At 44.3% G+C, this 27,416-nt stretch overlaps 1 pseudogene; it reads left to right on the forward strand.

The window, feature by feature from the left end:
* Positions 1–27,237, forward strand: LOC139541662 (polymeric immunoglobulin receptor-like; annotated as a pseudogene).
* The last annotated feature ends 179 nt before the right edge of the window (positions 27,238–27,416 follow it).

Here is a 27,416-nt window from a genome sequence, read left to right on the forward strand (position 1 = left end):
AGCTGTTGTGGACCTGAACTAGCTGGTAGGATGGCAAAGTAACTTTAACAGTATACTAACTGTGATAGCAAAGTAACTTTAACAGTATAGTAACAGTGATAGTAAAGTAACTTTAACAGTATAGTAACAGTGATTGTAAAGTAACTTTAACAGTATAGTAACTGAGGAGTACCTGTCCAGAATGAAGATACTCCATGTTGTCTCATGCTATCTCCTCTTAGGTGAGTCTTTTACTTGGGTTTGTGCAGGATTAAAGTCAGATTTGTAGAGGGTTAAAGTTAGATTTGTAGGGTTAAAGTAAGATTTGTAGAGGGTTAAAGTAAGATTTGTAGAGGGTTAAAGTTAGATTTGTAGGGTTAAAGTAAGATTTGTAGAGGGTTAAAGTCAGATTTGTAGAGGGTTAAAGTAAGATTTGTATGGTTAAAGTCAGATTTGTAGGGTTAAAGTAAGATTTGTAGGGTTAAAGTCAGATTTGTAGAGGGTTAAAGTAAGATTTGTAGAGGATTAAAGTAAGATTTGTAGGGTTAAAGTCAGATTTGATGAGGGTTAAAGTAAGATTTGTAGGGTTAAAGTAAGATTTGCAGTGTCACGATCGACCATGGGAGAGAGAGAGGACCAAGGCGCAGCGTGTAAAAAATACATCTTCTCTTTATTAGAAGATAACCAACGAAGCAAAAACAACAAATAGATGACCGTGAAGCTATAACCGACAAAATGCACACATGCAACCTTGACACAGACCAAGACATAGAACAGAACTAGACAATGACCCAACAAAAACCTGATGCCTATGGCTGCCTAAAATATGGCTCCCAATCAGAGACAAATGAACGACATCTGTCTCTGATTGAGAACCACTCAGGCAACCATAGACAACCCTAGAAACATACACTCAACCATAGACATACCTAGAAACATACACACAACCATAGACACAGCTAGACAACTATACTAAACATAAACCCAACTACTCTAATAAACCCCCTAAACCTTACAACCACCCTAGACACAACAAAAACCACATACATTCCCCATGTCACACCCTGACCTAACCAAAATACTTAAGAAAACAAAGAATACTAAGGCCAGGGCGTGACATGCAGGGTAAAAGTCAGATTTGTAGAGGGTTAAAGTAAGATTTGTAGAGGGTTAAAGTAAGATTTGTAGAGGGTTAAAGTTAGATTTGTAGGGTTAAAGTAAGATTTGTAGAGGGTTAAAGTAAGATTTGTAGAGGGTTAAAGTAAGATTTGTAGGGTTAAAGTAAGATTTGCAGGGTAAAAGTCAGATTTGTAGAGGGTTAAAGTAAGATTTATCCACGGTTAAAGTTAGATTTGTAGGGTTAAAGTCAGATTTGTAGAGGGTTAAAGTAAGATTTGTAGATGGTTAAAGTCAGATTTGTAGGGTTAAAGTAAGATTTGTAGAGGGTTAAAGTCAGATTTGTAGAGGGTTAAAGTAAGATTGGTAGAGGGTTAAAGTCAGATTTGTAGGGTTAAAGTAAGATTTGTAGGGTTAAAGTCAGATTTGTAGAGGGTTAAAGTAAGATTTGTAGAGGGTTAAAGTAAGATTTGTAGGGTTAAAGTAAGATTTGTAGAGGATTAAAGTAAGATTTGTAGGGTTAAAGTCAGATTTGTAGGGTTAAAGTAAGATTTGTAGAGGGTTAAAGTCAGATTTGTAGAGAGTTAAAGTCAGATTTGTAGAGGGTTAAAGTAAGATTTGTAGGGTTAAAGTCAGATTTGTAGGTTTAAAGTAAGATTTGTAGAGGGTTAAAGTCAGATTTGTAGAGGGTTAAAGTAAGATTTGTAGAGGGTTAAAGTTATATTTGTAGAGGGTTAAAGTAAGATTTGTAGGGTTAAAGTCAGATTTGTAGGGTTTAAGTCAGATTTGTAGGGTTAAAGTCAGATTTGTAGAGGATTGAAGTCAGATTTGTAGACGGTTAAAGTCAGATTTGTAGCGGGTTAAAGTCAGATTTGCAGGATTAAAGTCAGATTTGTAGAGGGTTAATGTAAGATTTGTCGGGTTAAAGTCAGATTTGTAGAAGGTTAAAGTTAGATTTGTAGGGTTAAAGTAAGATTTGTAGAGGGTTAAAGTCAGATTTGTATGGTTAAATTTAGATTTGTAGGGTTAAAGTAAGATTTTTTATAGGGTTAAAGTCAGATTTGTAGGGTTAAAGTCAGATTTGTAGACGGTTAAAGTTAGATTTGTAGAGGGTTCAAGTCAGATTTGTAGGGTTAAAGTAAGACTTGTAGAGGGTTAATGTCAGATTTGTAGAGGGTTAAAGTCAGATTTGTAGAGGGTTAAAGTCAGATTTGTAGGGTTAAAGTCAGATTTGTAGAGGGTTAAAGTTAGATTTGTAGAGGGTAAAAGTCAGATTTGTAGGGGGTTTAAGTCAAATTTGTAGGGTTAAAGTTCGATTTGTAGAGGGTTAAAGTAAGATTTGTAGAGGGTTAAAGTAAGATTTGTAGAGGGTTAAAGTAAGATTTATCCACGGTTAAAGTTAGATTTGTGCAGGATTAAAGTCAGATTTGTAAAGGGTTAAAGTAAGATTTGTCCACGGTTAAAGTTAGATTTGTGCAGGATTAAAGTCAGATTTGTAGGGTTAAAGTCAGATTTGAGCAGGGTTAAAGTCAGATTTGAGCAGGGTTAAAGTCAGATTTGAGCAGGGTTAAAGTTAGATTTGTAGAGGGTTAAAGTAAGATTTGTAGGGTTAAAGTCAGATTTTTCCACGGTTAAATTCGATTTATGCAGGATTAAAGTCAGATTTGTAGAGGGTTAAAGTAAGATTTGTAGAGGGTTAAAGTAAGATTTGTGCAGGATTAAAGTCAGATTTGTAGAGGGTTAAAGTCAGATTTGTAGAGGGTTAAAGTCAGATTTGTAGGGTTAAAGTCAGATTTGTAGAGTGTTAAAGTAAGATTTATCCACGGTTAAAGTTAGATTTGTGCAGGATTAAAGTCAGATTTGTAGGGTTAAAGTCTGATGTGAGCAGGGTTAAAGTTAGATTTGAGCAGGATTAAAGTTAGATTTGAGCAGGGTTAAAGTCAGATTTGTAGAGGGTTAAAGTCAGATTTGTAGAGGGTTAAAGTAAGATTTGTAGAGGGTTAAAGTCAGATTTGTAGAGAGTTAAAGTAAGATTTATCCACGGTTAAAGTTAGATTTGTGCAGGGTTAAAGTCAGATTTGAACAGGGTTCAAGTTAGATTTGAGCAGGGTTAAAGTTAGATTTGAATAGGGTTAAAGTTAGATTTGAGCAGGGTTAAAGTCAGATCTGAGCAGGGTTAAAGTTAGATTTGAGCAGGGTTAAAGTCAGATTTCCAGGGTTAAAGTTAGATTTGTGCAGGGTTAAAGTCAGATTTATCCAGGGTTAAAGTTAGATTTGAGCAGGGTTAAAGTTAGATTTGAGCAGGGTTAAAGTTAGATTTGAGCAGGGTTAACGTTAGATTTGAGCAGGGTTAAAGTCAGATTTGAGCAGGATTAAAGTTAGATTTGAGCAGGGTTAAAGTTAGATTTGAGCAGGGTTAAAGTTAGATTTGAGCAGGGTTAAAGTTAGATTTGAGCAGGATTAAAGTTAGATTTGAGCAGGGTTAAAGTTAGATTTGAGCAGAGTTAAAGTTAGATTTGAGCAGGGTTAAAGTTAGCTTTGAGCAGGGTTAAAGTCAGATTTGAGCAGGATTAAAGTTAGATTTGAGCAGGGTTAAAGTTAGATTTGAGCAGGGTTAAAGTTAGATTTGAGCAGGGTTAAAGTTAGATTTGAGCAGGATTAAAGTTAGATTTGAGCAGGGTTAAAGTTAGATTTGAGCAGAGTTAAAGTTAGATTTGAGCAGGGTTAAAGTTAGCTTTGAGCAGGGTTAAAGTTAGATTTGAGCAGGGTTAAAGTTAGATTTGAGCAGGGTTAAAATATATCTCACAGGTCATTAGTTGTGACTATACTGTGTGTTTCTGTTTGACAGCTCTGTGTGTTGTGGAGTCAGCTGGCATTAATGTGACGGAGGTGGTAGGAGGACAAGTCAAAATCAAATGCTCTCACACATGGGCAGGTGACAATGAAAAATATTTCTGTAGAAGAGAATGTTACCATGGAGATCGTCTTGTTCAAACTCAGGGCAACAAGCATTATATTGAGAAACAGAGATACATCATAGAAGACTTAAGGAATGGAGTCTTCTATGTGACCATCAAGAACCTGATGAAGTCAGACTCTGGTACCTACTGGTGTGGAGTGGAGAGATATGGCCCAGACACATACAAAGAGGTGTATCTAACAGTTACAGATGGTAAGTTAACACTCAATCACATTTGTCTTGACAAATTCAGAGCTTAATGTTTGTTACAGGCTTCATGACTTCATTAGAGAAAAGCAAAATGGTGACAGTATTTGTGGATACCAGTTATTTTGTTTTACACACAGCTCCTCCTAAACCGTCTACTGTCACCTCCAGACCTCATTTCTCCACAACCCTCCTAAACCTCTCTGCAACATTATCTAACATCTCCACAACCATCCCAAACCTCTCTGCAACATTATCTAACATCTCTACAACGTTTCTGGCATCTGTAGAAGTCAATGGTCCTCCGTCATCTAGAGCAGGTATGACCAATCTCTCATCTAAGACATTACAACTAATATGTTGTGATATTAAATGCTGTAGGAAATCAAATGTAACAGTTCATGCTTTGGACAAATCTCCCTCTCTCTCAATTCAATTCAATTCAATTCAAGGGGCTTTATTGGCATGGGAAACATGTGTTAACATTGCCAAAGCAATCTCTCTCTCTCTCTCTCTCTCTCTCTCTCTCTCTCTTCTGGTGTAGGACAGAGTCAGAGTGCAGGGGGCTAAAATATGGTGTAGACGTGAGTTTATTCAGAAGTCTACAGGAAGTGATGCAACACTTGAGGTTTCGGGCTCCTCCTTTATCACACCTTTATTTTCTTCCTGCTTTACTGAGAGACTGACTGAACAACCCGCTGAGAAAACAACTGATCGAATGAATCCAGAGCATGGAGGCGCTACCAGGAGACAGGCCAGTACATCAGGAGACGTGGAGGAGGCCGTAGGAGGGCAACAACCCAGCAGCAGGACCGCTACCTCTGCCTTTGTGCAAGGAGGAGCACTGCCAGAGCCCTGCAAAAGGACCTCCAGCAGGCCACAAATTTGCATGTGTCAGCATATGGTCTCACAAGGGGTCTGAGGATCTCATCTCGGTACCTAATGGCAGTCAGGCTACCTCTGGCGAGCACATGGAGGGCTGTGCGGCCCCCCAAAGAAATGCCACCCCACACCATGACTGACCCACCGCCAAACCGGTCATGCTGGAGGATGTTGCAGGCAGCAGAACGTTCTCCACGGCGTCTCCAGACTCTGTCACATGTGCTCATGTGCTCAGTGTGAACCTGCTTTCATCTGTGAAGAGCACAGGGCGCCAGTGGCGAATTTGCCAATCTTGGTGTTCTCTGACAAATGCCAAACGTCCTGCACGGTGTTGGGCTGTAAAGCACAACCCCCACCTGTGGACATCGGGCCCTCATACCACCCTCATGGAGTCTGTTTCTGACCGTTTGAGCAGACACATGCACATTTGTGGCCTGCTGGAGGTCATTTTGCAGGGCTCTGGCAGTGCTCCTCCTTGCACAAAGGCGGAGGTAGCAGTCCTGCTGCTGGGTTGTTGCCCTCCTACGGCCTCCTCCACATCTCCTGATGTACTGGCCTGTCTCCTGGTAGTGCCTCCATGCTCTGGACACTACGCTGACAGACACAGCAAACCTTCTTGCCACAGCTCGCATTGATGTGCCATCCTGGATGAGCTGCACTACCTGAGCCACTTGTGTGGGTTGTAGACTCCGTCTCATGCTACCACTAGATTGAAAGCACTGCCAGCATTCAAAAGTGACCAAAACATCAGCCAGGAAGCATAGGAACTGAGAAGTGGTCTGTGGTCACCACCTGCAGAACCACTCCTTTATTGGGGGTTTCTTGCTAATTGCCTATAATTTCCACCTTTTGTCTATTCCATTTGCACAACAGCATGTGAAATTTATTGTCAATCAGTGTTGCTTCCTAAGTGGACAGTTTGATTTCACAGAAGTGTGATTGACTTGGAGTTACATTGTGTTGTTTAAGTGTTCCCTTTATTTTTTTGAGCAGTGTATATACAGTACTCTGTAAAGGTTCTCCTCCTGTCTGTGGTCAGGTCTGATGGTATCTATGATATATACAGTACTCTGTAAAGTCTCTCCTACTGTCTGTGGTCAGGTCTGATGGTATCTATGATATATACAGTACTCTGTAAAGTCTCTCCTCCTGTGTGTGGTCAGGTCTGATGGTATCTATGATATATACAGTACTCTGTAAAGTCTCTCCTCCTGTCTGTGGTCAGGTCTGATGGTATCTATGATATAAACAGTACTCTGTAAAGTCTCTCCTCCTTTCTGTGTTCAGGTCTGATGGGATCTATGATATATACAGTACTCTGTAAAGTCTCTCCTCCTGTCTGTGGTCAGGTCTGATGGTATCTATAATAGATACAGCACTCTGTAAAGTCTTTCCTCCTGTCTGTGGTCAGGTTTGATGGTGTGGACCAGTGTTGGTCTGGTAGTCATGGTGACAGTGTTAGGACTGGTCCTGCTCCTGTTCTACAGACAGAGGAGAGGAACCAGGAGAACACCACCACCACCAGTCTCCTCCAACACACAACCTGACCATACTGGAGAGGTGAGAGATACAAAGGGGTGTGTGTGTGTGTGTGTGTGTGTGTGTGTGTGTGTTTGTTTGTGTGTATGTGTGTGTGTGTGTGTGTGAGAGTGTGTGTGTGCGCGCGCGCGTGTGTGTATTTGCATTCATAGTTATTAATTATTATTTTTTTAAGTGTCAAATTAAACTAGCTCAGATATGTTTTATTCAGAAGTCAAAATTACTTTACTGAAAGTTAACAAAGGTTCTTATTCCTCTGACTCAATTCATACATTTCTCAATTGTAGGTCAGCAGAAAAATCCCTGCATAGTTTGTTTTATCCGTCCGTCCGTCCGTCCGTCCATAATGTAGTGTAGAGGTGATAGACAGGGAGGCTAGCTAGCACTGCTAACACTGCTAGCTAGCCAACTTCTACCGAATAGCAGCACTGTAGAAACTATTACATTACAACGGAACGACTTGATTAGTGTAGTGTTGGCTAGCTACATAGTTGTCTTTGCTGTCCTTGTTCTAAGACAATTTGTGTAGCTTAGACTAATTATCTAGCCAGTTACCTGGCCAGCTACACTTTCAAACAAAGTCAACAACGCAGCCACTGCTAGCTAGCCTACTTCAGCAGTACTGTATCATTTTAATCATTTTAGTCAATAAGATTTTTTGCAACGTAAGCTTAACTTTCTGAACATTCGAGACGTGTAGTCCACTTGTCATTCCAATATCCTTTGCATTAGCGTAGCCTCTTCTGTAGCCTGTCAACTATGTGTTTGTCTATCCCTGTTCTCTCCTCTCTGCACAGACCATACAAACGCTTCACACCGCGTGGCCGCGGCCACCCCAACCTGGTGGTCCCAGCGCGCACGACCCACGTGGAGTTCCAGGTCTCCGGTAGCCTCTGGAACTGCCGATCTGCGGCCAACAAGGCAGAGTTCATCTCAGCCTATGCTTCCCTCCAGTCCCTCGACTTCTTGGCACTGACGGAAACATGGATCACCACAGATAACACTGCTACTCCTACTGCTCTCTCTTCGTCCGCCCACGTGTTCTCGCACACCCCGAGAGCTTCTGGTCAGCGGGGTGGTGGCACCGGGATCCTCATCTCTCCCAAGTGGTCATTCTCTCTTTCTCCCCTTACCCATCTGTCTATCGCCTCCTTTGAATTCCATGCTGTCACAGTTACCAGCCCTTTCAAGCTTAACATCCTTATCATTTATCGCCCTCCAGGTTCCCTCGGAGAGTTCATCAATGAGCTTGATGCCTTGATAAGCTCCTTTCCTGAGGACGGATCACCTCTCACAGTGACTTTAACCTCCCCACGTCTACCTTTGACTCATTCCTCTCTGCCTCCTTCTTTCCACTCCTCTCTTCTTTTGACCTCACCCTCTCACCTTCCCCCCCTACTCACAAGGCAGGCAATACGCTTGACCTCATCTTTACTAGATGCTGTTCTTCCACTAACCTCATTGCAACTCCCCTCCAAGTCTCCGACCACTACCTTGTATCCTTTTCCCTCTCGCTCTCATCCAACACTTCCCACACTGCCCCTACTCGGATGGTATCGCGCCGTCCCAACCTTCGCTCTCTCTCCCCCGCTACTCTCTCCTCTTCCATCCTATCATCTCTTCCCTCTGCTCAAACCTTCTCCAACCTATCTCCTGACTCTGCCTCCTCAACCCTCCTCTCCTCCCTTTCTGCATCCTTTGACTCTCTATGTCCCCTATCCTCCAGGCCGGCTCGGTCCTCCCCTCCCGCTCCGTGGCTCGACGACTCATTGCGAGCTCACAGAACAGGGCTCCGGGCAGCCGAGCGGAAATGGAGGAAAACTCGCCTCCCTGCGGACCTGGCATCCTTTCACTCCCTCCTCTCTACATTTTCCTCCTGTGTCTCTGCTGCTAAAGCCACTTTCTACCACTCTAAATTCCAAGCATCTGCCTCTAACCCTAGGAAGCTCTTTGCCACCTTCTCCTCCCTCCTGAATCCTCCTCCCCCTCCCCCCCCCTCCTCCCTCTCTGCAGATGACTTCGTCAACCATTTTGAAAAGAAGGTCGACGACATCCGATCCTCGTTTGCTAAGTCAAATGACACCGCTGGTTCTGCTCACACTGCCCTACCCTGTGCTCTGACCTCTTTCTCCCCTCTCTCTCCAGATGAAATCTCGCGTCTTGTGACGGCCGGCCGCCCAACAACCTGCCCGCTTGACCCTATCCCCTCCTCTCTTCTCCAGACCATTTCCGGAGACCTTCTCCCTTACCTCACCTCGCTCATCAACTCATCCCTGACCGCTGGCTACGTCCCTTCCGTCTTCAAGAGAGCGAGAGTTGCACCCCTTCTGAAGAAACCTACACTCGATCCCTCCGATGTCAACAACTACAGACCAGTATCCCTTCTTTCTTTTCTCTCCAAAACTCTTGAACGTGCCGTCCTTGGCCAGCTCTCCTGCTATCTCTCTCAGAATGACCTTCTTGATCCAAATCAGTCAGGTTTCAAGACTAGTCATTCAACTGAGACTGCTCTTCTCTGTATCACGGAGGCGCTCCGCACTGCTAAAGCTAACTCTCTCTCCTCTGCTCTCATCCTTCTAGACCTATCGGCTGCCTTCGATACTGTGAACCATCAGATCCTCCTCTCCACCCTCTCCGAGCTGGGCATCTCCGGCGCGGCCCACGCTTGGATTGCGTCCTACCTGACAGGTCGCTCCTACCAGGTGGCGTGGCGAGAATCTGTCTCCTCACCACGTGTTCTCACCACTGGTGTCCCCCAGGGCTCTGTTCTGGGCCCTCTCCTGTTCTCGCTATACACCAAGTCACTTGGCTCTGTCATAACCTCACATGGTCTCTCCTATCATTGCTATGCAGACGACACACAATTAATCTTCTCCTTTCCCCCTTCTGATGACCAGGTGGCGAATCGCATCTCTGCATGTCTGGCAGACATATCAGTGTGGATGACGGATCACCACCTCAAGCTGAACCTCGGCAAGACGGAGCTGCTCTTCCTCCCGGGGAAGGACTGCCCGTTCCATGATCTCGCCATCACGGTTGACAACTCCATTGTGTCCTCCTCCCAGAGCGCTAAGAACCTTGGCGTGATCCTGGACAACACCCTGTCGTTCTCAACTAACATCAAGGCGGTGGCCCGTTCCTGTAGGTTCATGCTCTACAACATCCGCAGAGTACGACCCTGCCTCACACAGGAAGCGGCGCAGGTCCTAATCCAGGCACTTGTCATCTCCCGTCTGGATTACTGCAACTCGCTGTTGGCTGGGCTCCCTGCCTGTGCCATTAAACCCCTACAACTCATCCAGAACGCCGCAGCCCGTCTGGTGTTCAACCTTCCCAAGTTCTCTCACGTCACCCCGCTCCTCCGCTCTCTCCACTGGCTTCCAGTTGAAGCTCGCATCCGCTACAAGACCATGGTGCTTGCCTACGGAGCTGTGAGGGGAACGGCACCTCCGTACCTTCAGGCTCTGATCAGGCCCTACACCCAAACAAGGGCACTGCGTTCATCCACCTCTGGCCTGCTCGCCTCCCTACCACTGAGGAAGTACAGTTCCCGCGCAGCCCAGTCAAAACTGTTCGCTGCTCTGGCCCCCCAATGGTGGAACAAACTCCCTCACGACGCCAGGACAGCGGAGTCAATCACCACCTTCCGGAGACACCTGAAACCCCACCTCTTTAAGGAATACCTAGGATAGGATAAAGTAACCCTTCTGACCCCCCCCCCCCCCCCCCCCCCCCCCTTAAAAGATTTAGATGCACTATTGTAAAGTGGCTGTTCCACTGGATGTCATAAGGTGAATGCACCAATTTGTAAGTCGCTCTGGATAAGAGCGTCTGCTAAATGACTTAAATGTAAATGTAATGTGATAAACTAACCATCTAAGGGTTGAGTGTGTGAGTCTACAGCCTCTAGTGGGTTTCTACTGTAGTCTGTTATCATGGAGAAAAACAGTGGCTGACATGTTGATGGTTGAGGGCCTCCACTTCTTTTCATATCTGAACATGTATCTATTGTCATTGGTTCTGTATGCAGGTTGAAAGTGTGTATGAGGAGATCAGAGAGGCAGACAGACAGACAGACACACTCCCTGTGGTCATCTCTTCAGTCAACTCCAATGTCAACTCACCTACCAAATCTACAACCTACCCTGCTGGCCAAGCCTCTACAACCTACCCTGCTGGCCAAGCCTCTACAACCTACCCTGCTGACCAAGCCTCTACAACCTACCCTGCTGGCCAAGCCTCTACAACATACTCTGCTTGTCAACCATCTACCTACCCTGCTGGCCAAGCCTCTACAACCTACCCTGCTGGCCATGCTACCAGTGTCTCACACTGTGACATCTATGCTAACGCTAGCTGCCACAAAGATGATATAAATCCAAGCTATTCTACTGCAGATCAACCAGCTTCTCTCATCTACTCCAGTGTGGATCTACCCAAAGATTCTAGAGTCTCTTCAAGACCTCCAACAGCCAGTGGATCCCAGGATGATTCCATCTACTCTACAGCCCAGCTACCCAAAGATACTGTAGAATCTACAAGATACCCTGCTGTAGACCTCTCTAAAGACACTCCAGAAGACACCATCTACTCTACAGCCCAGCTACCCAAAGATACTGTAGAATCTACAAGATACCCTGCTGTAGACCTCTCTAAAGACACTCCAGAAGATGCCATCTACTCTGCAGCCCAGCCACCCAAAATAATGTCGTAGTATATAATCTCTACAAGAGATGCATCCCAAATTACACCCTATTATCTTTCCCCATATGGACCCTGGTCAAAGGCAGTGTTCTATAGAGAACAAGGTGACATCTGGGATGAAGAGAAGCTCCCTGTAGAGAGATGAAGGGTTGTCACCACAGAGCCGCCATCTTGGAATGACATGAAGAAAACAATCCCTTTCCTGTTTCAAATCCTCCTTGACATTTTGTATTAAAACAGCTCATGTGGTTTTACTGTATATAATGTATGTAAAATATGAACATCTGACTTCAAAATCAGTTTTAGTTCCAGATTTTGTGAAAGTGTTTTGTCATATAATTTTGCCTTCATTTTGGCTGTTATAATAATGAAGACAGTAATACCATAATAGTCAGCTGTACCTTTCAGATTTACATAGCTATTGTATATGTACATAAACTGTGCCTTCTAAAGCTTTTCATTAAATCTCATCAAAATGTTTAAAACAGTGTGAATGTGGAGTATTGTGTGTGTATGTGTATGTGTGTGTATTTGTTTTTGTGTATGTGTGTGAGTGTGTAGTGTAGTGTGTGTTTTTCAGTGTGTTTGTGTCTGGACATGTAGAGGAAGCGTGTCGACGAGAACCACCTGAGATACACGCACACACACACATTCACACTGAAAAGCCACAGAGAGAGCGGACTCAGTAGCAACTTCCACCAGACCAGAGCGGCGTCCGACTACTAGGGTGTAGTGCAATTCCTATGGCTTCCACAGGGTGTCAGTAATCTATGTTCAAGGTTTCAGGCTTGTAACTTCCAAAATGAATAAGAAATTTCAGTTTTAGTACAGGGACACAGTCTTGGAAATTCGTGTTTGGGCGCCATGAAGACAAGACGCACCTGCTAAAATCGATTTCCTATTGAACATACTTCTTTCCGTAAGAAATATTATAGTTTGATTACATTTTAGGGTATCTGAGGAGTAAATAGAAACGTATTTTGACTTGTTGAAACAAAGTTTAGGGGTATATTTTCGGATTCCTTTCTCTGCATGTTGAACGGGTGTATTACTCAAATCGATGGCGCCAACTAAAGATACTTTTTGGGATATAAAGAAGGATTTTATCTAACAAAACAACACTACATGTTATAGCTGGGACCCTTTGGATGACACATCAGAGTGTAAGGTGTAGTGAAAGTACTGTAACAGGAGTAGTGTAGGGTGTAGTGAAGGTACTGTAACAGGAGTAGTGTAGGGTGTAGTGAAGGTACTGTAACAGGAGTAGTGTAGGGTGTAGTGAAGGTACTATAACAGGAGTAGTGTAGGGTAAAGTGAAGGTACTGTGACAGGAGTAGTGTAGGGTGTAGGGAAGGTACTGTAACAGGAGTAGTGTAGGGTGTAGTGAAGGTACTGTAACAGGAGTAGTGTAGGGTGTAGTGAAGGTACTGTGACAGGAGTAGTGTAGGGTGTAGTGAAGGTATTGTAACAGTAGTAGTTTATTATGTCAGTGAGATTCATCTGCAGGTTACAACAGATACTCACTTTATCACTGTGTTTCATTGGTTAATCTGTCCTACAAAGTACCCCTTGTAAAGGCTTCATATAGGACACATAAAGGCTTCATAAGCACTACAAAAAGGTGTCAGAATCTCTCCATAAATTATATACAACCTTATGTCTTACTTTATAAATGGTGTGTAAAAGTAGGGTGACATAACCATTCCCACCGAAGGCTGACATAACCTTTCCACCAGTAGGGTGACGTAACAATTGCAAATGTGGGGTGACAAAACCATTCCCACTGGAAGTTGACAAAACAATTCCCACTGTAGAGCGAAATAAACATTTCAACTGTTGGGTGACATAGCCATTCCCAAAGTAGGGTGACATAATCATTCCCACAGTAGGGTGACATAACCATTCCCATAGTAGGGTGACATAACCATTCCCACAGTAGGGTGACATAACCATTCCCAAAGTAGGGTGACATAGCCATTCCCAAAGTAGGGTGACATAATCATTCCCACAGTAGGGTGACATAACCATTCCCATAGTAGGGTGACATAACCATTCCCTCTGTAAGGTGACATAACCATTCCTATAGTAGGGTGACATAACCATTCCCAAAGTAGGGTGACATAACCATTCCCACAGCAGGGTGACATAACCATTCCCACAGTAGGGTGACATAACCATTCCCATAGTAGGGTGACATAACCATTCCCACAGTAGGGTGACATAACCATTCCCACTGTAAAGTGACATAACCAGTCCCATGGTAGGGTGACATAACCATTCCCACTGTAAAGTGACATAACCAGTCCTTTAGTAGGGTGACATAACAATTCCCACTGTTGGCTGGCATAACCATTCCCACTGCGTAACGGTGTTCCTCCTCATCGTCTGAAGAGGAGTAAGAGATGTCGGACCAATACGCAGCGTGGTAAATGTCCATCTTCAATTTAATAACTGAACACTAAGAATACAAAATAACAACGTGAAATACAAAACGAAAACGAAACAGTCCCGTATGGTGAAAAACACAGACACAGGAAACAATCACCCACATAACACAATGACAAACAGGTTACCTAAATATGGCTCCCAATCAGAGACAACGACTGACACCTGCCTCTGATTGAGAATCATATTAGGCCAAACACATAGAAACAGACAACCTAGAAAAACAATATAGAATGCCCACCCACATCACACCCTGACCAAACAAAACATCGAAACATACAAAGCAAACTATGATCAGGGCGTGACAGTACCCCCCCCCCCCCAAAGGTGTGGACTCCGGCCGCAAAACCTGAACCTATAGGGGAGGGTCTGGGTGGGCATCTGTTCGCGGTGGCGGCTCTGGCGCGGGACGTGGACCCCACCATAGTCTTAGCCCGCTTAATTGGCGTCTTTGGAGTGGCGACCCTCGCCACCGACCTTGGACTGGGGACCCTAATAAAGGGCGCCTCTGGACTGAGGGGCAGCTCCAAACTGAGGGGCAGCTCAGGACTGAGGGGAAGCTCAGGACTGAGGGGCAGCTCTGGACTGAGGCGGCGCTGGACAGGAGGGCAGCTCAAGACAGACGGACAGCTCTGGAGCGTCCGAACTGGAGAGACACACAGGAGACTTGGTTTTTAGAACAGGCACAGTACTCACCAGGCTGGAGAGATCTACTGGAGGCCTGGTCCTTGGTCGAGGCACAGGATAGACCGGTCTGTGGAGGCACACTGGAGGTCTCGAACTAAGTGCCTGAACAACCCGTCCTGGCTGGATGTTGATTTTAGCCCGGCACTTGCGGAGCGCAGGCACAGGACGCACTGGGCTGTGCAGACACACGGGAGACACAGTGCGTGGAGCTGGTGCCATATAACACGGACCGAGGAGACGCACTGGAGACCAGATGCGCTGAGCAGACTTCATAGCACCTGGCTCGATGCCCACTCTAGCCCGGCCGATACGAGGAGCGGCAATGTAGCGCACCGGGCTAAGCACACGTACTGGAGACACCGTGCGCATCTCTGCATAACACGGTGCCTGCCCGGACCACCTCTCTCCACGGTAAGCACGGGAAGTTGGCTCAGGTCTCCCACCTGACTTAGCCACACCCCCCGTGTTCCTCCCCCCAATACATTTTTGGGGCTGCCTCTCGTCCCAGCCGCGCTGCCGTGTTGCTTCCTCATAACGCCGCCTCTCGGCTTTCGCTGCCTCCAGCTCTGCCTTGGGGCGGCGATATTCTCCCGGCTGTACCCAGGGTCCCTTGCCATCCAAGATCTCCTCCCAAGTCCAGGAGTCTTGAACCCGCTGCTCCTGGGTACCACGCTGCTTGGTCCAGTTGTGGTGGGTGATTCTGTAACGGTGTTCCTCCTCATCGTCTGAAGAGGAGTAAGAGAGGTCGGACCAATACGCAGCGTGGTAAGTGTCCATCTTCAATTTAATAACTGAACACTAAGAATACAAAATAACAACGTGAAATACAAAATGAAAACGAAACAGTCCCGTATGGTGAAAAACACAGACACAGGAAACAATCACCCACAACACACAATGACAAACAGGCTACCTAAATATGGCTCCCAATCAGAGACAACGACTGACACCTGCCTCTGATTGAGAACCATATTAGGCCAAACACATAGAAACAGACAACCTAGACATACAACATAGAATGCCCACCCACATCACACCCTGACCAAACAAAACATAGAAACATACAAAGCAAACTATGGTCAGGGCGTGACACACTGATGGGTGACATAACCAGTCCCATAGTAGGGTGACATAACCAGTCCCACAGTAGGGTGACATAACCATTCCCATAGTAGGGTGACATAACCAGTCCCACTGTTGGGTGACATAACCAGTCCCATAGTAGGGTGACATAACCAGTCCCACAGTAGGGTGACATAACCATTCCCATAGTAGGGTGACATAACCATTCCCACTGTTGGGTGACATAACCAGTCCCATAGTAGGGTGACATAACCAGTCCCACAGTAGGGTGACATAACCATTCCCATAGTAGGGTGACATAACCATTCCCACTGTTGGGTGACATAACCAGTCCCATAGTAGGGTGACATATAACCATTCCCACTGTTGGGTGACATAACCAGTCCCATAGTAGGGTGACATAACCATTCCCATAGTAGGGTGACATAACCATTCCCACTGTTGGGTGACATAACCAGTCCCATAGTAGGGTGACATAACCAGTCCCATAGTAGGGTGACATAACCAGTCTGTGTTTTATGGAGGTCCAGGATATGGTTGAGCCTGTGTTTTCATCCTAACCCTGTCTAATAGAGGTCCAGGATATTGTTGAGCCTGTGTTTTAATCGGTGGCGGTGACCCGTTCCTGTAGGTTCATGCTCTACAACATTCGCAGAGTACGACCCTGCCTCACACAGGAAGCGGCGCAGGTCCTAATCCAGGCACTTGTCATCTCCCGTCTGGATTATTGCAACTCGCTGTTGGCTGGGCTCCCTGCCTGTGCCATTAAACCCCTACAACTCATCCAGAACGCCGCAGCCCGTCTGGTGTTCAACCTTCCCAAGTTCTCTCACGTCACCCCGCTCCTCCGCTCTCTCCACTGGCTTCCAGTTGAAGCTCGCATCCGCTACAAGACCATGGTGCTTGCCTACGGAGCTGTGAGGGGAACGGCACCTCCGTACCTTCAGGCTCTGATCAGGCCCTACACCCAAACAAGGGCACTGCGTTCATCCACCTCTGGCCTGCTCGCCTCCCTACCTCTGAGGAAGTACAGTTCCCGCTCAGCCCAGTCAAAACTGTTCGCTGCTCTGGCACCCCAATGGTGGAACAAACTCCCTCACGACGCCAGGTCAGCGGAGTCAATCACCACCTTCCGGAGACACCTGAAACCCCACCTCTTTAAGGAATACCTAGGATAAAGTAATCCTCCTAACCCCACCCCTCCCCCTTAAAAGAGTTAGATGCACTATTGTAAAGTGGTTGTTCCACTGGATTTCATAAGGTGAATGCACCAATTTGTAAGTCGCTCTGGATAAGAGCGTCTGCTAAATGACTTAAATGTAAATGTAAATGTAATCCTAACCCTGTCCAATAGAGGCCCAGGATATTGTTGAGCCTGTGTTTTAATCCTAAACCTGTCTAATAGAGGTCCAGGATATTGTTGAGCCTGTGTTTTAATCCTAACCCTGTCTAATAGAGGTCCAGGATATTGTTGAGCCTGTGTTTTAATCCTAACCCTGTCTAATAGAGGTCCAGGATATTGTTGAGCCTGTGTTTTAATCCCAACCCTGTCTAATAGAGGTCCAGGATATTGTTGAGCCTGTGTTTTAATCCCAACCCTGTCTAATAGAGGTCTAGGATATTGTTGAGCCTGTGTTTTAATCCCAACCCTGTCTAATAGAGGTCCAGGATATTGTTGAGCCTGTGTTTTAATCCTAACCCTGTCTAATAGACGTCTAGAATATTGTTGAGCCTGTGTTTTAATCCTAACCCCTGTCTAATAGAGGTACAGGATATTGTTGAGCCTGTGTTTTAATCCTAACCCTGTCTAATAGAGGTACAGGATATTGTTGAGCCTGTGTTTTAATCCTAACCCCTGTCTAATAGAGGTACAGGATATTGTTGAGCCTGTGTTTTAATCCTAACCCTGTCTAATAGAGGTACAGGATATTGTTGAGCCTGTGTTTTAATCCTAACCCTGTCTAATAGACGTCTAGAATATTGTTGAGCCTGTGTTTTAATCCTAACCCCTGTCTAATAGAGGTACAGGATATTGTTGAGCCTGTGTTTTAATCCTAACCCTGTCTAATAGAGGTACAGGATATTGTTGAGCCTGTGTTTTAATCCTAACCCCTGTCTAATAGAGGTACAGGATATTGTTGAGCCTGTGTTTTAATCCTAACCCTGTCTAATAGAGGTACAGGATATTGTTGAGCCTGTGTTTTAATCCTAACCCTGTCTAATAGAGGTACAGGATATTGTTGAGCCTGTGTTTTAATCCTAACCCTGTCTAATAGAGGTACAGGATATTGTTGAGCCTGTGTTTTAATCCTAACCCTGTCTAATAGAGGTACAGGATATTGTTGAGCCTGTATGAGTCTATTTATCAAAGCAGGTGTTTTTTTTCTTCTCAAAACAGGGAACTGTGCTGGTTTCTCTACTCAGGTCTGTACCCTATTCTTACTTTCTTCCTGGGAAACTGTGTGTGTGTGTGTGTGTGTGTGTGTGTGTGTGTGTGTGTGTGTGTGTGTGTGTGTGTGTGTGTGTGTGTGGTGTGTATTTGCCTGTATGATAAAGGTCAGGAAGTAGGAGGTGTCAAAATGCTCTGGAGTTTAGCTAAAATGGTGTCAGACACACTGTGACACAGAAGAGAAAGGAACAGACAATATCGATCCGGCGAGAGAGAGAGAGAGAGAGAGAGAGAGAGAGAGAGAGAGAGAGAGAGAGAGAGAGAGAGAGAGAGAGAGAGAGAGAGAGAGAGAGAGAGAAAGAGAAAGAGAAAGAGAAAGAGAAAGAGAAAGAGAAAGAGAAAGAGAAAGAGAGAGGGAGACTGGACTAAACAGCTATCAGACCTCTTAAGCGTGGATAGAGTTGTGTTCATAGCTACTATGAGTGTCTGGGACTAGACTGGTAGTGACTGATAGAGGACTGGACTGAGTGGAGAACAGTCGGAGTATAATTTTGACGACCTGGAAGGGAAGCCAGAGAGCAGAATGAGGAACCTCACGTCGGTCAGCATCAACCTCCTCTGTGGTGAGAACTATTATAATTTAATACATTAATACACACCCCATATTGAACTGTTACTATCAGACCTCAATACATTAATACACACCCCATATTGAACTGTTACTATCAGACCTCAATACATTAATACACACCCCATATTGAACTGTTACTATCAGACCTCAATACATTAATACACACCCCATATTGAACTGTTACTATCAGACCTCAATACATTAATACACACCCCATATTGAACTGTTTCTATCAGACCTCAATACATTAATACACACCCCATATTGAACTGTTACTATCAGACCTCAATACATTAATACACACCCCATATTGAACTGTTACTATCAGACCTCAATACATTAATACACACCCCATATTGAACTGTTACTATCAGACCTCAATACATTAATACACACCCCATATTGAACTGTTACTATCAGACCTCAATACATTAATACACACCCCATATTGAACTGTTACTATCAGACCTCAATACATTAATACACACCCCATATTGAACTGTTACTATCAGACCTCAATACATTAATACACACCCCATATTGAACTGTTACTATCAGACCTCAATACATTAATACACATCCCATATTGAACTGTTACTATCAGACCTCAATACATTAATACACATCCCATATTGAACTGTGTTACTCACAGAACACAGCACTCAATTCTTGGCATGTATGATTGTACGCTACAGTGATCAATACTGTACTTTACTTTATCCTTCAACACTGTTTTACTGTATTGCTGTAGTCCTGAACACATAAATGTACTGTATCACTCAGTCCCAGATTATTAAACATTCTCTACCTGTCACTCAACTATCTCCCTCACCTGACTGTCTGTGAAACATGGTAACTATGACAACTGTTATTGTAGAGATGATGTGAATGTGTTTCTGTGGTTGTTTCATAGCTGTGAGCTGTGTGATGTCATCAGTGATCACAAAGAGAGGGACAGAAGGAGGACATTCTATCATTCAGTGTCCGTATGACCGGGGGTTTGAGACAAACCAGAAGTACCTCTCTAAAGGGATCTGGGCCTCCCGGGTTGACGTGATCAAAACCCAAACGCATCAGCACCCAGCGTGGACTCATGAAGGGAGATTCTCTCTGTTTGACGACACAGAGAGAAGAGTCTTCACTGTGACCATCACTAACCTGATCCTGGAGGATTCAGGGACCTACTGGTGTGAAATCAACACATGGTGGTGGTATAACAAGACTGAATTCAGGCTGACTGTGGACAGAGGTTGGTGTCTAAGACCTTCTATCAGTGTGTTTATGTGGAGGATTATATTTTACACATTATATATTTGTGTTGATGCATTATATCTCTGTCTCTCTCCCTCACTCTCTCTCTCTCTCTTTCTCTTTCGTTCTCTCTCTTTTTCTCACTCTCTCTCTCCATGACTCTCTATCTCTCTATCTCTCTCTACAGCTCCTGTTCCTCCCAACCCTGGCTCCGTCACCTCCATACCTCTCCTCTCCACGACACACCCATCAACAAACATCCCCATGACAACTGACTCCTCAAACTCCACAGCAGGTATATTACCCTCAGTAGACCTGCTCTCGATAGCCTACACACTTATCTGTAGGCCTACATCTCTCTCTCTCTCCATCTATCTCTGTCCCTCCTCTGTTATCTTTCTCTCTGTCTTTCTGTCCTCCTTTTTTTCTCCCCCTCACATCTCCTCCTCTCCCCCTCACATCTCTCTCTCTCACATCTCCTCTTCTCCTCTCCCCCCATCGCATCTCCTCATCTCCACTCTCTCCTCTCCCCCTCTCACAACTCCCTCTCCCCCAGTCACTGATATTAATCCATGTTATTTAGTCCCTATAACCTGTTCAGTCATTATCTTTAGTATTGTAACTACTCAGAGAGGTTCTGTATTAGAGACTATTAGTTATAGTCATTATCTTTAGTATTGTAACTGTACTCAGAGAGGTTCTGTATTGAAAGACTAGTATTTATAGTCATTATCTTTAGTATTGTAACTACTCAGAGAGGTGCTGTATTGAAAGACTAGTATTTACAGTCATTGTAGGTCAAGGTTCACACCACTTCCTCTGAAACACACAGAGTGGGTACTACTTTCAGTCTCAGAAACACAAACCCCAAACCACACACGTTAACAAGTACGCTGGCGCATTCTCTCTCTCTCTCTCTCTCTCTCTCTCTCTCTCTCTCTCTCTCTCTCTCATTCATTCATTCATTCATTCATTCATTCATTCATTCATTGTTGGAGGGCTTTCACCTTACATATTTGACACATTATGTTCCAACAGTTAGGACCAATGGAACAGTAGGAACAACATCACCACCCACAGACATGACTAGAACACAAGGTAACAACATCACCACCACAGACATGACTAGAACACAAGGTAACAACATCACCACCACCACAGACATGACTAGAACACAAGGTAACAACAATACCACCACTACAGACATGACTAGAACACAAGGTAACAACAGCATCACCACCACAGACATGACTACAACACAAGGTAACAACAATACCACCACAGACATGACTAGAACACAAGGTAACAACAACATCACCACCACAGACATGACTAGAACACAAGGTAACAACAGCATCACCACCACAGACATGACTAGAACACAAGGTAACAACAGCATCACCACCACAGACATGACTAGAACACAAGGTAACAACAGCATCACCACCACAGACATGACTAGAACACAAGGTAACAACAGCATCACCACCACAGACATGACTAGAACACAAGGTAACAACAATACCACCACAGACATGACTAGAACACAAGGTAACAACAGCATCACCACCACAGACATGACTAGAACACAAGGTAACAACAACATCACCACCACAGACATGACTAGAACACAAGGTAACAACAATACCACCACAGACATGACTAGAACACAAGGTAACAACAGCATCACCACCACAGACATGACTAGAACACAAGGTAACAACAGCATCACCACCACAGACATGACTAGAACACAAGGTAACAACATCACCACCACCACAGACATGACTAGAACACAAGGTAACAACAGCATCACCACCACAGACATGACTAGAACACAAGGTAACAACAGCATCACCACCACAGACATGACTAGAACACAAGGTAACAACATCACCACCAGCACAGACATGACTAGAACACAATGTAACAACATCACCACCACCACAGACATGACTAGAACACAAGGTAACAACAGCATCACCACCACAGACATGACTAGAACACAAGGTAACAACAGCTTCACCATGGTAACATAATGAACCCTCAGCACCACATGACACTTAGAGATAAACTACAACTACCAAACACCATACTGTTAATTGAACTACAACTACCAAACACCATACTGTAAAATGAACTACAACTACCAAGCACCATACTGTAACATGGACTACGGCTACCAAGCACCATACTATAACATGGACTAAAACTACCAAGTACCATACTGTAACATGGACTACAACTACCAAGTACCATACTGTAACATGGACTACAACTACCAAGTACCATACTGTAACATGGACTACAACTACCAAGCACCACACTGTAACATGGACTACGACTACCAAGTACCATACTGTAACATGGACTACGACTACCAAGCACCATACTATAACATGGACTAAAACTACCAAGTACCATACTGTAACATGGACTACAACTACCAAGTACCATACTGTAACATGGACTACAACTACCAAGCACCATACTGTAACATGGACTACGACTACCAGGCACCATACTGTAACATGGACTACAACTACCAAGCACCATACTGTAACATGGACTACAACTACCAAGCACCATACTGTAACATGGACTACAACTACCAAGCACCATACTGTAACATGGACTACGACTACCAAGCACCATACTGTAACATGGAATACGACTACCAAGCACCATACTGTAACATGGACTACAACTACCAAGCACCATACTGTAACATGGACTACAACTACCAAGCACCATACTGTAACATGGACTACAACTACCAAGCACCATACTGTAACCTAGACTACAACTACCAGGCACCATACTGTAACATGGACTACAACTACCAAGCACCATACTGTAACATGGACTACAACTACCAAGCACCATACTGTAACATGGACTACAACTACCAAGCACCATACTGTAACATGGACTACATCTACCAAGCACCATACTGTAACCTAGACTACAACTACCAGGCACCATAATGTAACATGGACTACGACTACCAAGCTCCGTTCCCTCATAAACTACAACTATGAATCTATAGACACACCACCTTGTGGTATAAACTAGTCATTACATCTTCCACCTCTAGACATTGAATAAATCAAATCAAATCAAATCAAATTTTATTAGTCACATACACATGGTTAGCAGATGTTAATGCGAGTGTAGCGAAATGCTTGTGCTTCTAGTTCCGACAATGCAGTAATAACCAACAAGTAATCTAACCTAACAATTCCACAACTACTACCTTATACACACACACAAGTGTAAAGGGATAAAGAATATGTACATAAAGATATATGAATGAGTGGTGGTACAGAACGGCATGGCAAGATGCAGTAGATGGTATAGAGTACGGTATATACATATGAGATGAGTACTGTAGGGTATGTAAACATAAAGTGGCATAGTTTAAAGTGGCTAGTGGTACATGTATTACATAAAGATGGCAAGATGCAGTAGATGATATAGAGTACAGTATATACATATGAGATGGGTAATGTAGGGTATGTAAACATTATATTAAGTGGCATTGTTTAAAGTGGCTAGTGGTACATTTTTACATAATTTCCATCAATTCCCATTTTTAAAGTGGCTGGAGTTGAGTCAGTATGTTGGCAGCGGCCGCTAAATGTTAGTGGTGGCTGTTTAACAGTCTGATGGCCTTGAGATAGAAGCTGTTTTTCAGTCTCTCGGTCCCTGCTTTGATGCACCTGTACTGACCTCGCCTTCTGGATGATAACACGTTTAAATGTTTTACTCACCTCGGCTGCAGTGAAGGAGAGCCCGCAGGTTTTGGTAGGGGGCCGTGTCAGTGGCACTGTATTGTCCTCAAAGCGGGCAAAAAAGTTGTTTAGCCTGTCTGGGAGCAAGACATCCTGGTCCGCGACGGGGCTGGTTTTCTTTTTGTAATCCGTGATTGACTGTAGACCCTGCCACATACCTCTTGTGTCTGAGCTGTTGAATTGCGACTCGATTTTGTCTCTGTACTGGGACTTAGCCTGTTTGATTGCCTTGCGGAGAGAATAGCTACACTGTTTGTATTCGGTCATGCTTCCGGTCACCTTGCCCTGGTTAAAAGCAGTGGTTCGCGCTTTCAGTTTCACGCGAATGCTGCCGTCAATCCACGGTTTCTGGTTTGGGAATGTTTTAATCGTTGCTGTGGGTACGACATCGTCAATGCACTTCCTAATGAACTCGCTCACCGAATCAGCATATTCGTCAATATTGTTGTTGGACGCAATGCGGAACATATTCCAATCCGCGTGATCGAAGCAGTCTTGAAGCGTGGATTCAGATTTGTCGGACCAGCGTTGAACAGACCTGAGCGCGGGAGCTTGTTGTTTTAGTTTCTGTTTGTAGGCTGGAATCAACAAAATGGAGTCGTGGTCAGCTTTTCCGAAAGGGGGGCGGGGGAGGGCCTTATATGCGTCGCGGAAATTAGTATAACAATGATCTAGGGTTTTTCCAGCCCTGGTAGCACAATCGATATGCTGATAGAATTTAGGGAGTTTTGTTTTTAGATTAGCCTTGATAAAATCCCCAGCTACGATGAATGCAGCCTCAGGGTGTGTGGTTTCCAGTTTACAAAGAGTCAGATAAAGTTCGTTCAGGGCCATCGATGTGTCTGCTTGGGGGGGAATATATACGGCTGTGATTATGATTGAAGAGAATTCCCTTGGTAGATAATGCGGTCGACATAACATCGAACCACAATAAAAACACATTGACTTTGCCTGATACTTCATATTAGATTAAATAATCTGACTGTGACTATTGATACCTCATTAACAATTCCTCTCTATGTTCTGCTCTCCTCAACACCACCTGTTTCTCTGTCTGATGTTGTCTTCCCTCCTCCCTCCCTCTGAAATGAAGAAACACAGAAGTACAGTACAGTAGAGACTAGCTAAATGTACCATCACTGTAACATTATGCCTGAGTACTGTCTCTGGGTGTTCTAGGTGATGTGATGTTCTCTGGTGTTGGTCTGGGTGTTCTAGGTGATGTGATGTTCTCTGGTGTTGGTCTGGGTGTTCTAGGTGATGTGATGTTCTCTGGTGTTGGTCTGGGTGTTCTAGGTGATGTGATGTTCTCTGGTGTTGTTCTGGGTGTTCTAGGTGATGTGATGTTCTCTGGTGTTGTCTGGGTGTTCTAGGTGATGTGATGTTCTCTGGTGTTGGTCTGGGTGTTCTAGGTGATGTGATGTTTTCTGGTGTTGTTCTGGGTGTTCTAGGTGATGTGATGTTCTCTGGTGTTGTTCTGGGTGTTCTAGGTGATGTGATGTTCTCTGGTGTTGGTCTGGGTGTTGTTCTATTACTGCTGGGTCTGCTGCTGTTCATGTTCTTTAGACAGAGGAGAGACAGAGACAGGAGACCAACAGGTACACTAGTTATTACACACAATCATTATTTAAAGATTTAACAAATATGTCAAAACATTTGTAAAGGTTTTATAACTATAAAAATTTAATAACAAAACATAACTAAATAATTATCAACAATAAATAATCTGTTTGTTTTCCTCTTCAGCATCTAAACACTCTGCCAGACTGTTGGTGTCTGACTCCATGACAACCAACCAAGATCCAGACACAGGAACCATCACCAACCCCATCTATGCCACAGGAACCAATCATAACCCAGATACAGCCTCTGATGTCACCACCATCTATGCCAAGGCAACCAATCCTCGTCCAGATGACATCTACTCCAATGTTGGAAGTGGAGAGGCTCCAGACAGTGTGACGTCTGCTACTGTCAACTTCCCCTGAGATCCAGCCTGTCTCCACTATGCTACTGTCAACATCCCCAGAGATCCAGCCTGTCTCCAATATACTACTGTCAACTTCCCCTGAGATCCAGCCTGTCTCCACTATGCTACTGTCAACTTCCCCTGAGATCCAGCCTGTCTCCACTATGCTACTGTCAACATCCCCAGAGATCCAGCCTGTCTCCAATATACTACTGTCAACTTCCCCAGAGATCCAGCCTGTCTCCACTATGCTACTGTCAACTTCCCCAGAGATCCAGCCTGTCTCCACTGTGCTACTGTCAACTTCCCCAGAGATCAGCCTGTCTCCGCTATGCTACTGTCAACTTCCACAGAAATCCAGCCTGTCTCCACTGTGCTACTGTCAACTTCCCCAGAGATCAGCCTGTCTCCACTATACTACTGTCAACTTCCCCAGAGATCCAGCCTGTCTCCACTATGCTACTGTCAACTTCCCCAGAGATCCAGCCTGTCTCCACTATACTACTGTCAACTTCCCCAGAGATCCAGCCTGTCTCCACTATGCTACTGTCACTTCATCAGAGATCCAGCATGTCTCCACTATGCTACTGTCAACTTCCCCAGAGATCCAGCCTGACTCCACTATACTACTGTCAACTTCCCCAGAGATCCAGCCTGTCTCCACTATACTACTGTCAACTTCCCCAGAGATCCAGCCTGTCTCCACTATGCTACTGTCAACTTCCCCAGAGATCCAGCCTGTCTCCACTATGCTACTGTTAACTTCCCCAGAGATCCAGCCTGTCTCCACTATGCTACTGTCAACTTCCCCAGAGATCCAGCCTGTCTCCACTATGCTACTGTCAACTTCCCCAGATATCCAGCCTGTCTCCACTATGCTACTGTCAACTTCCCCAGAGATCCAGCCTGTCTCCACTATGCAACTGTCAACTTCCCCAGAGATCCAGCTTGTCTCCACTATGCTACTGTCAACTTCCCCAGAGATCCAGCCTGTCTCCACTATACTACTGTCAACTTCCCCAGAGATCCAGCCTGTCTCCACTATGCTACTGTCAACTTCCCCAGAGATCCAGCCTGTTTCCACTATGCTACTGTCAACTTCCCCAGAGATCAAGCCTGTCTCCACTATACTACAGTTTTTTACTCCACTTGACTGTCGTGACTTGACTTTCTTTGTTTAATTGTTACCCAATTAAATTAATCATGAAACAATTAACTCATTAAGATTTGGGGCACCACGGAATAAGTTGTTTAATGAGTTATCATCTCCCAAATTAAACTGTAGAAGCTATATAAGATATATATCAATAACAGTCACTTATTAATTATTACCTCATATCAGTCTCATTCTGAACAGTCACTTATTAATTATTACCTCATATCAATTCTCTTTCTGAACAGTCACTTATTAATTATTACCTCATATCAGTCTCATTCTGAACAGTCACTTATTAATTATTACCTCATATCAGTCTCATTCTGAACAGTCACTTATTAATTATTAACTCATATCAATTCTCTTCTGAACAGTCACTTATTAATTATTACCTCATATCAGTCTCATTCTGAACAGTCACTTATTAATTATTACCTGATATCAGTCTCATTCTGAACAGTCACTTATTAATTATTACCTCATATCAGTCTCATTCTGAACATTCACTTATTAATTATTACCTGATATCAGTCTCATTCTGAACAGTCACTTATTAATTATTACCTCATATCAGTCTCATTCTGAACAGTCACTTATTAATTATTACCTCATATCAGTCTCATTC

This window comes from Salvelinus alpinus, chromosome 2 (assembly GCF_045679555.1).
Source record: "Salvelinus alpinus chromosome 2, SLU_Salpinus.1, whole genome shotgun sequence".
Classification (NCBI taxonomy): domain Eukaryota; kingdom Metazoa; phylum Chordata; class Actinopteri; order Salmoniformes; family Salmonidae; genus Salvelinus; species Salvelinus alpinus.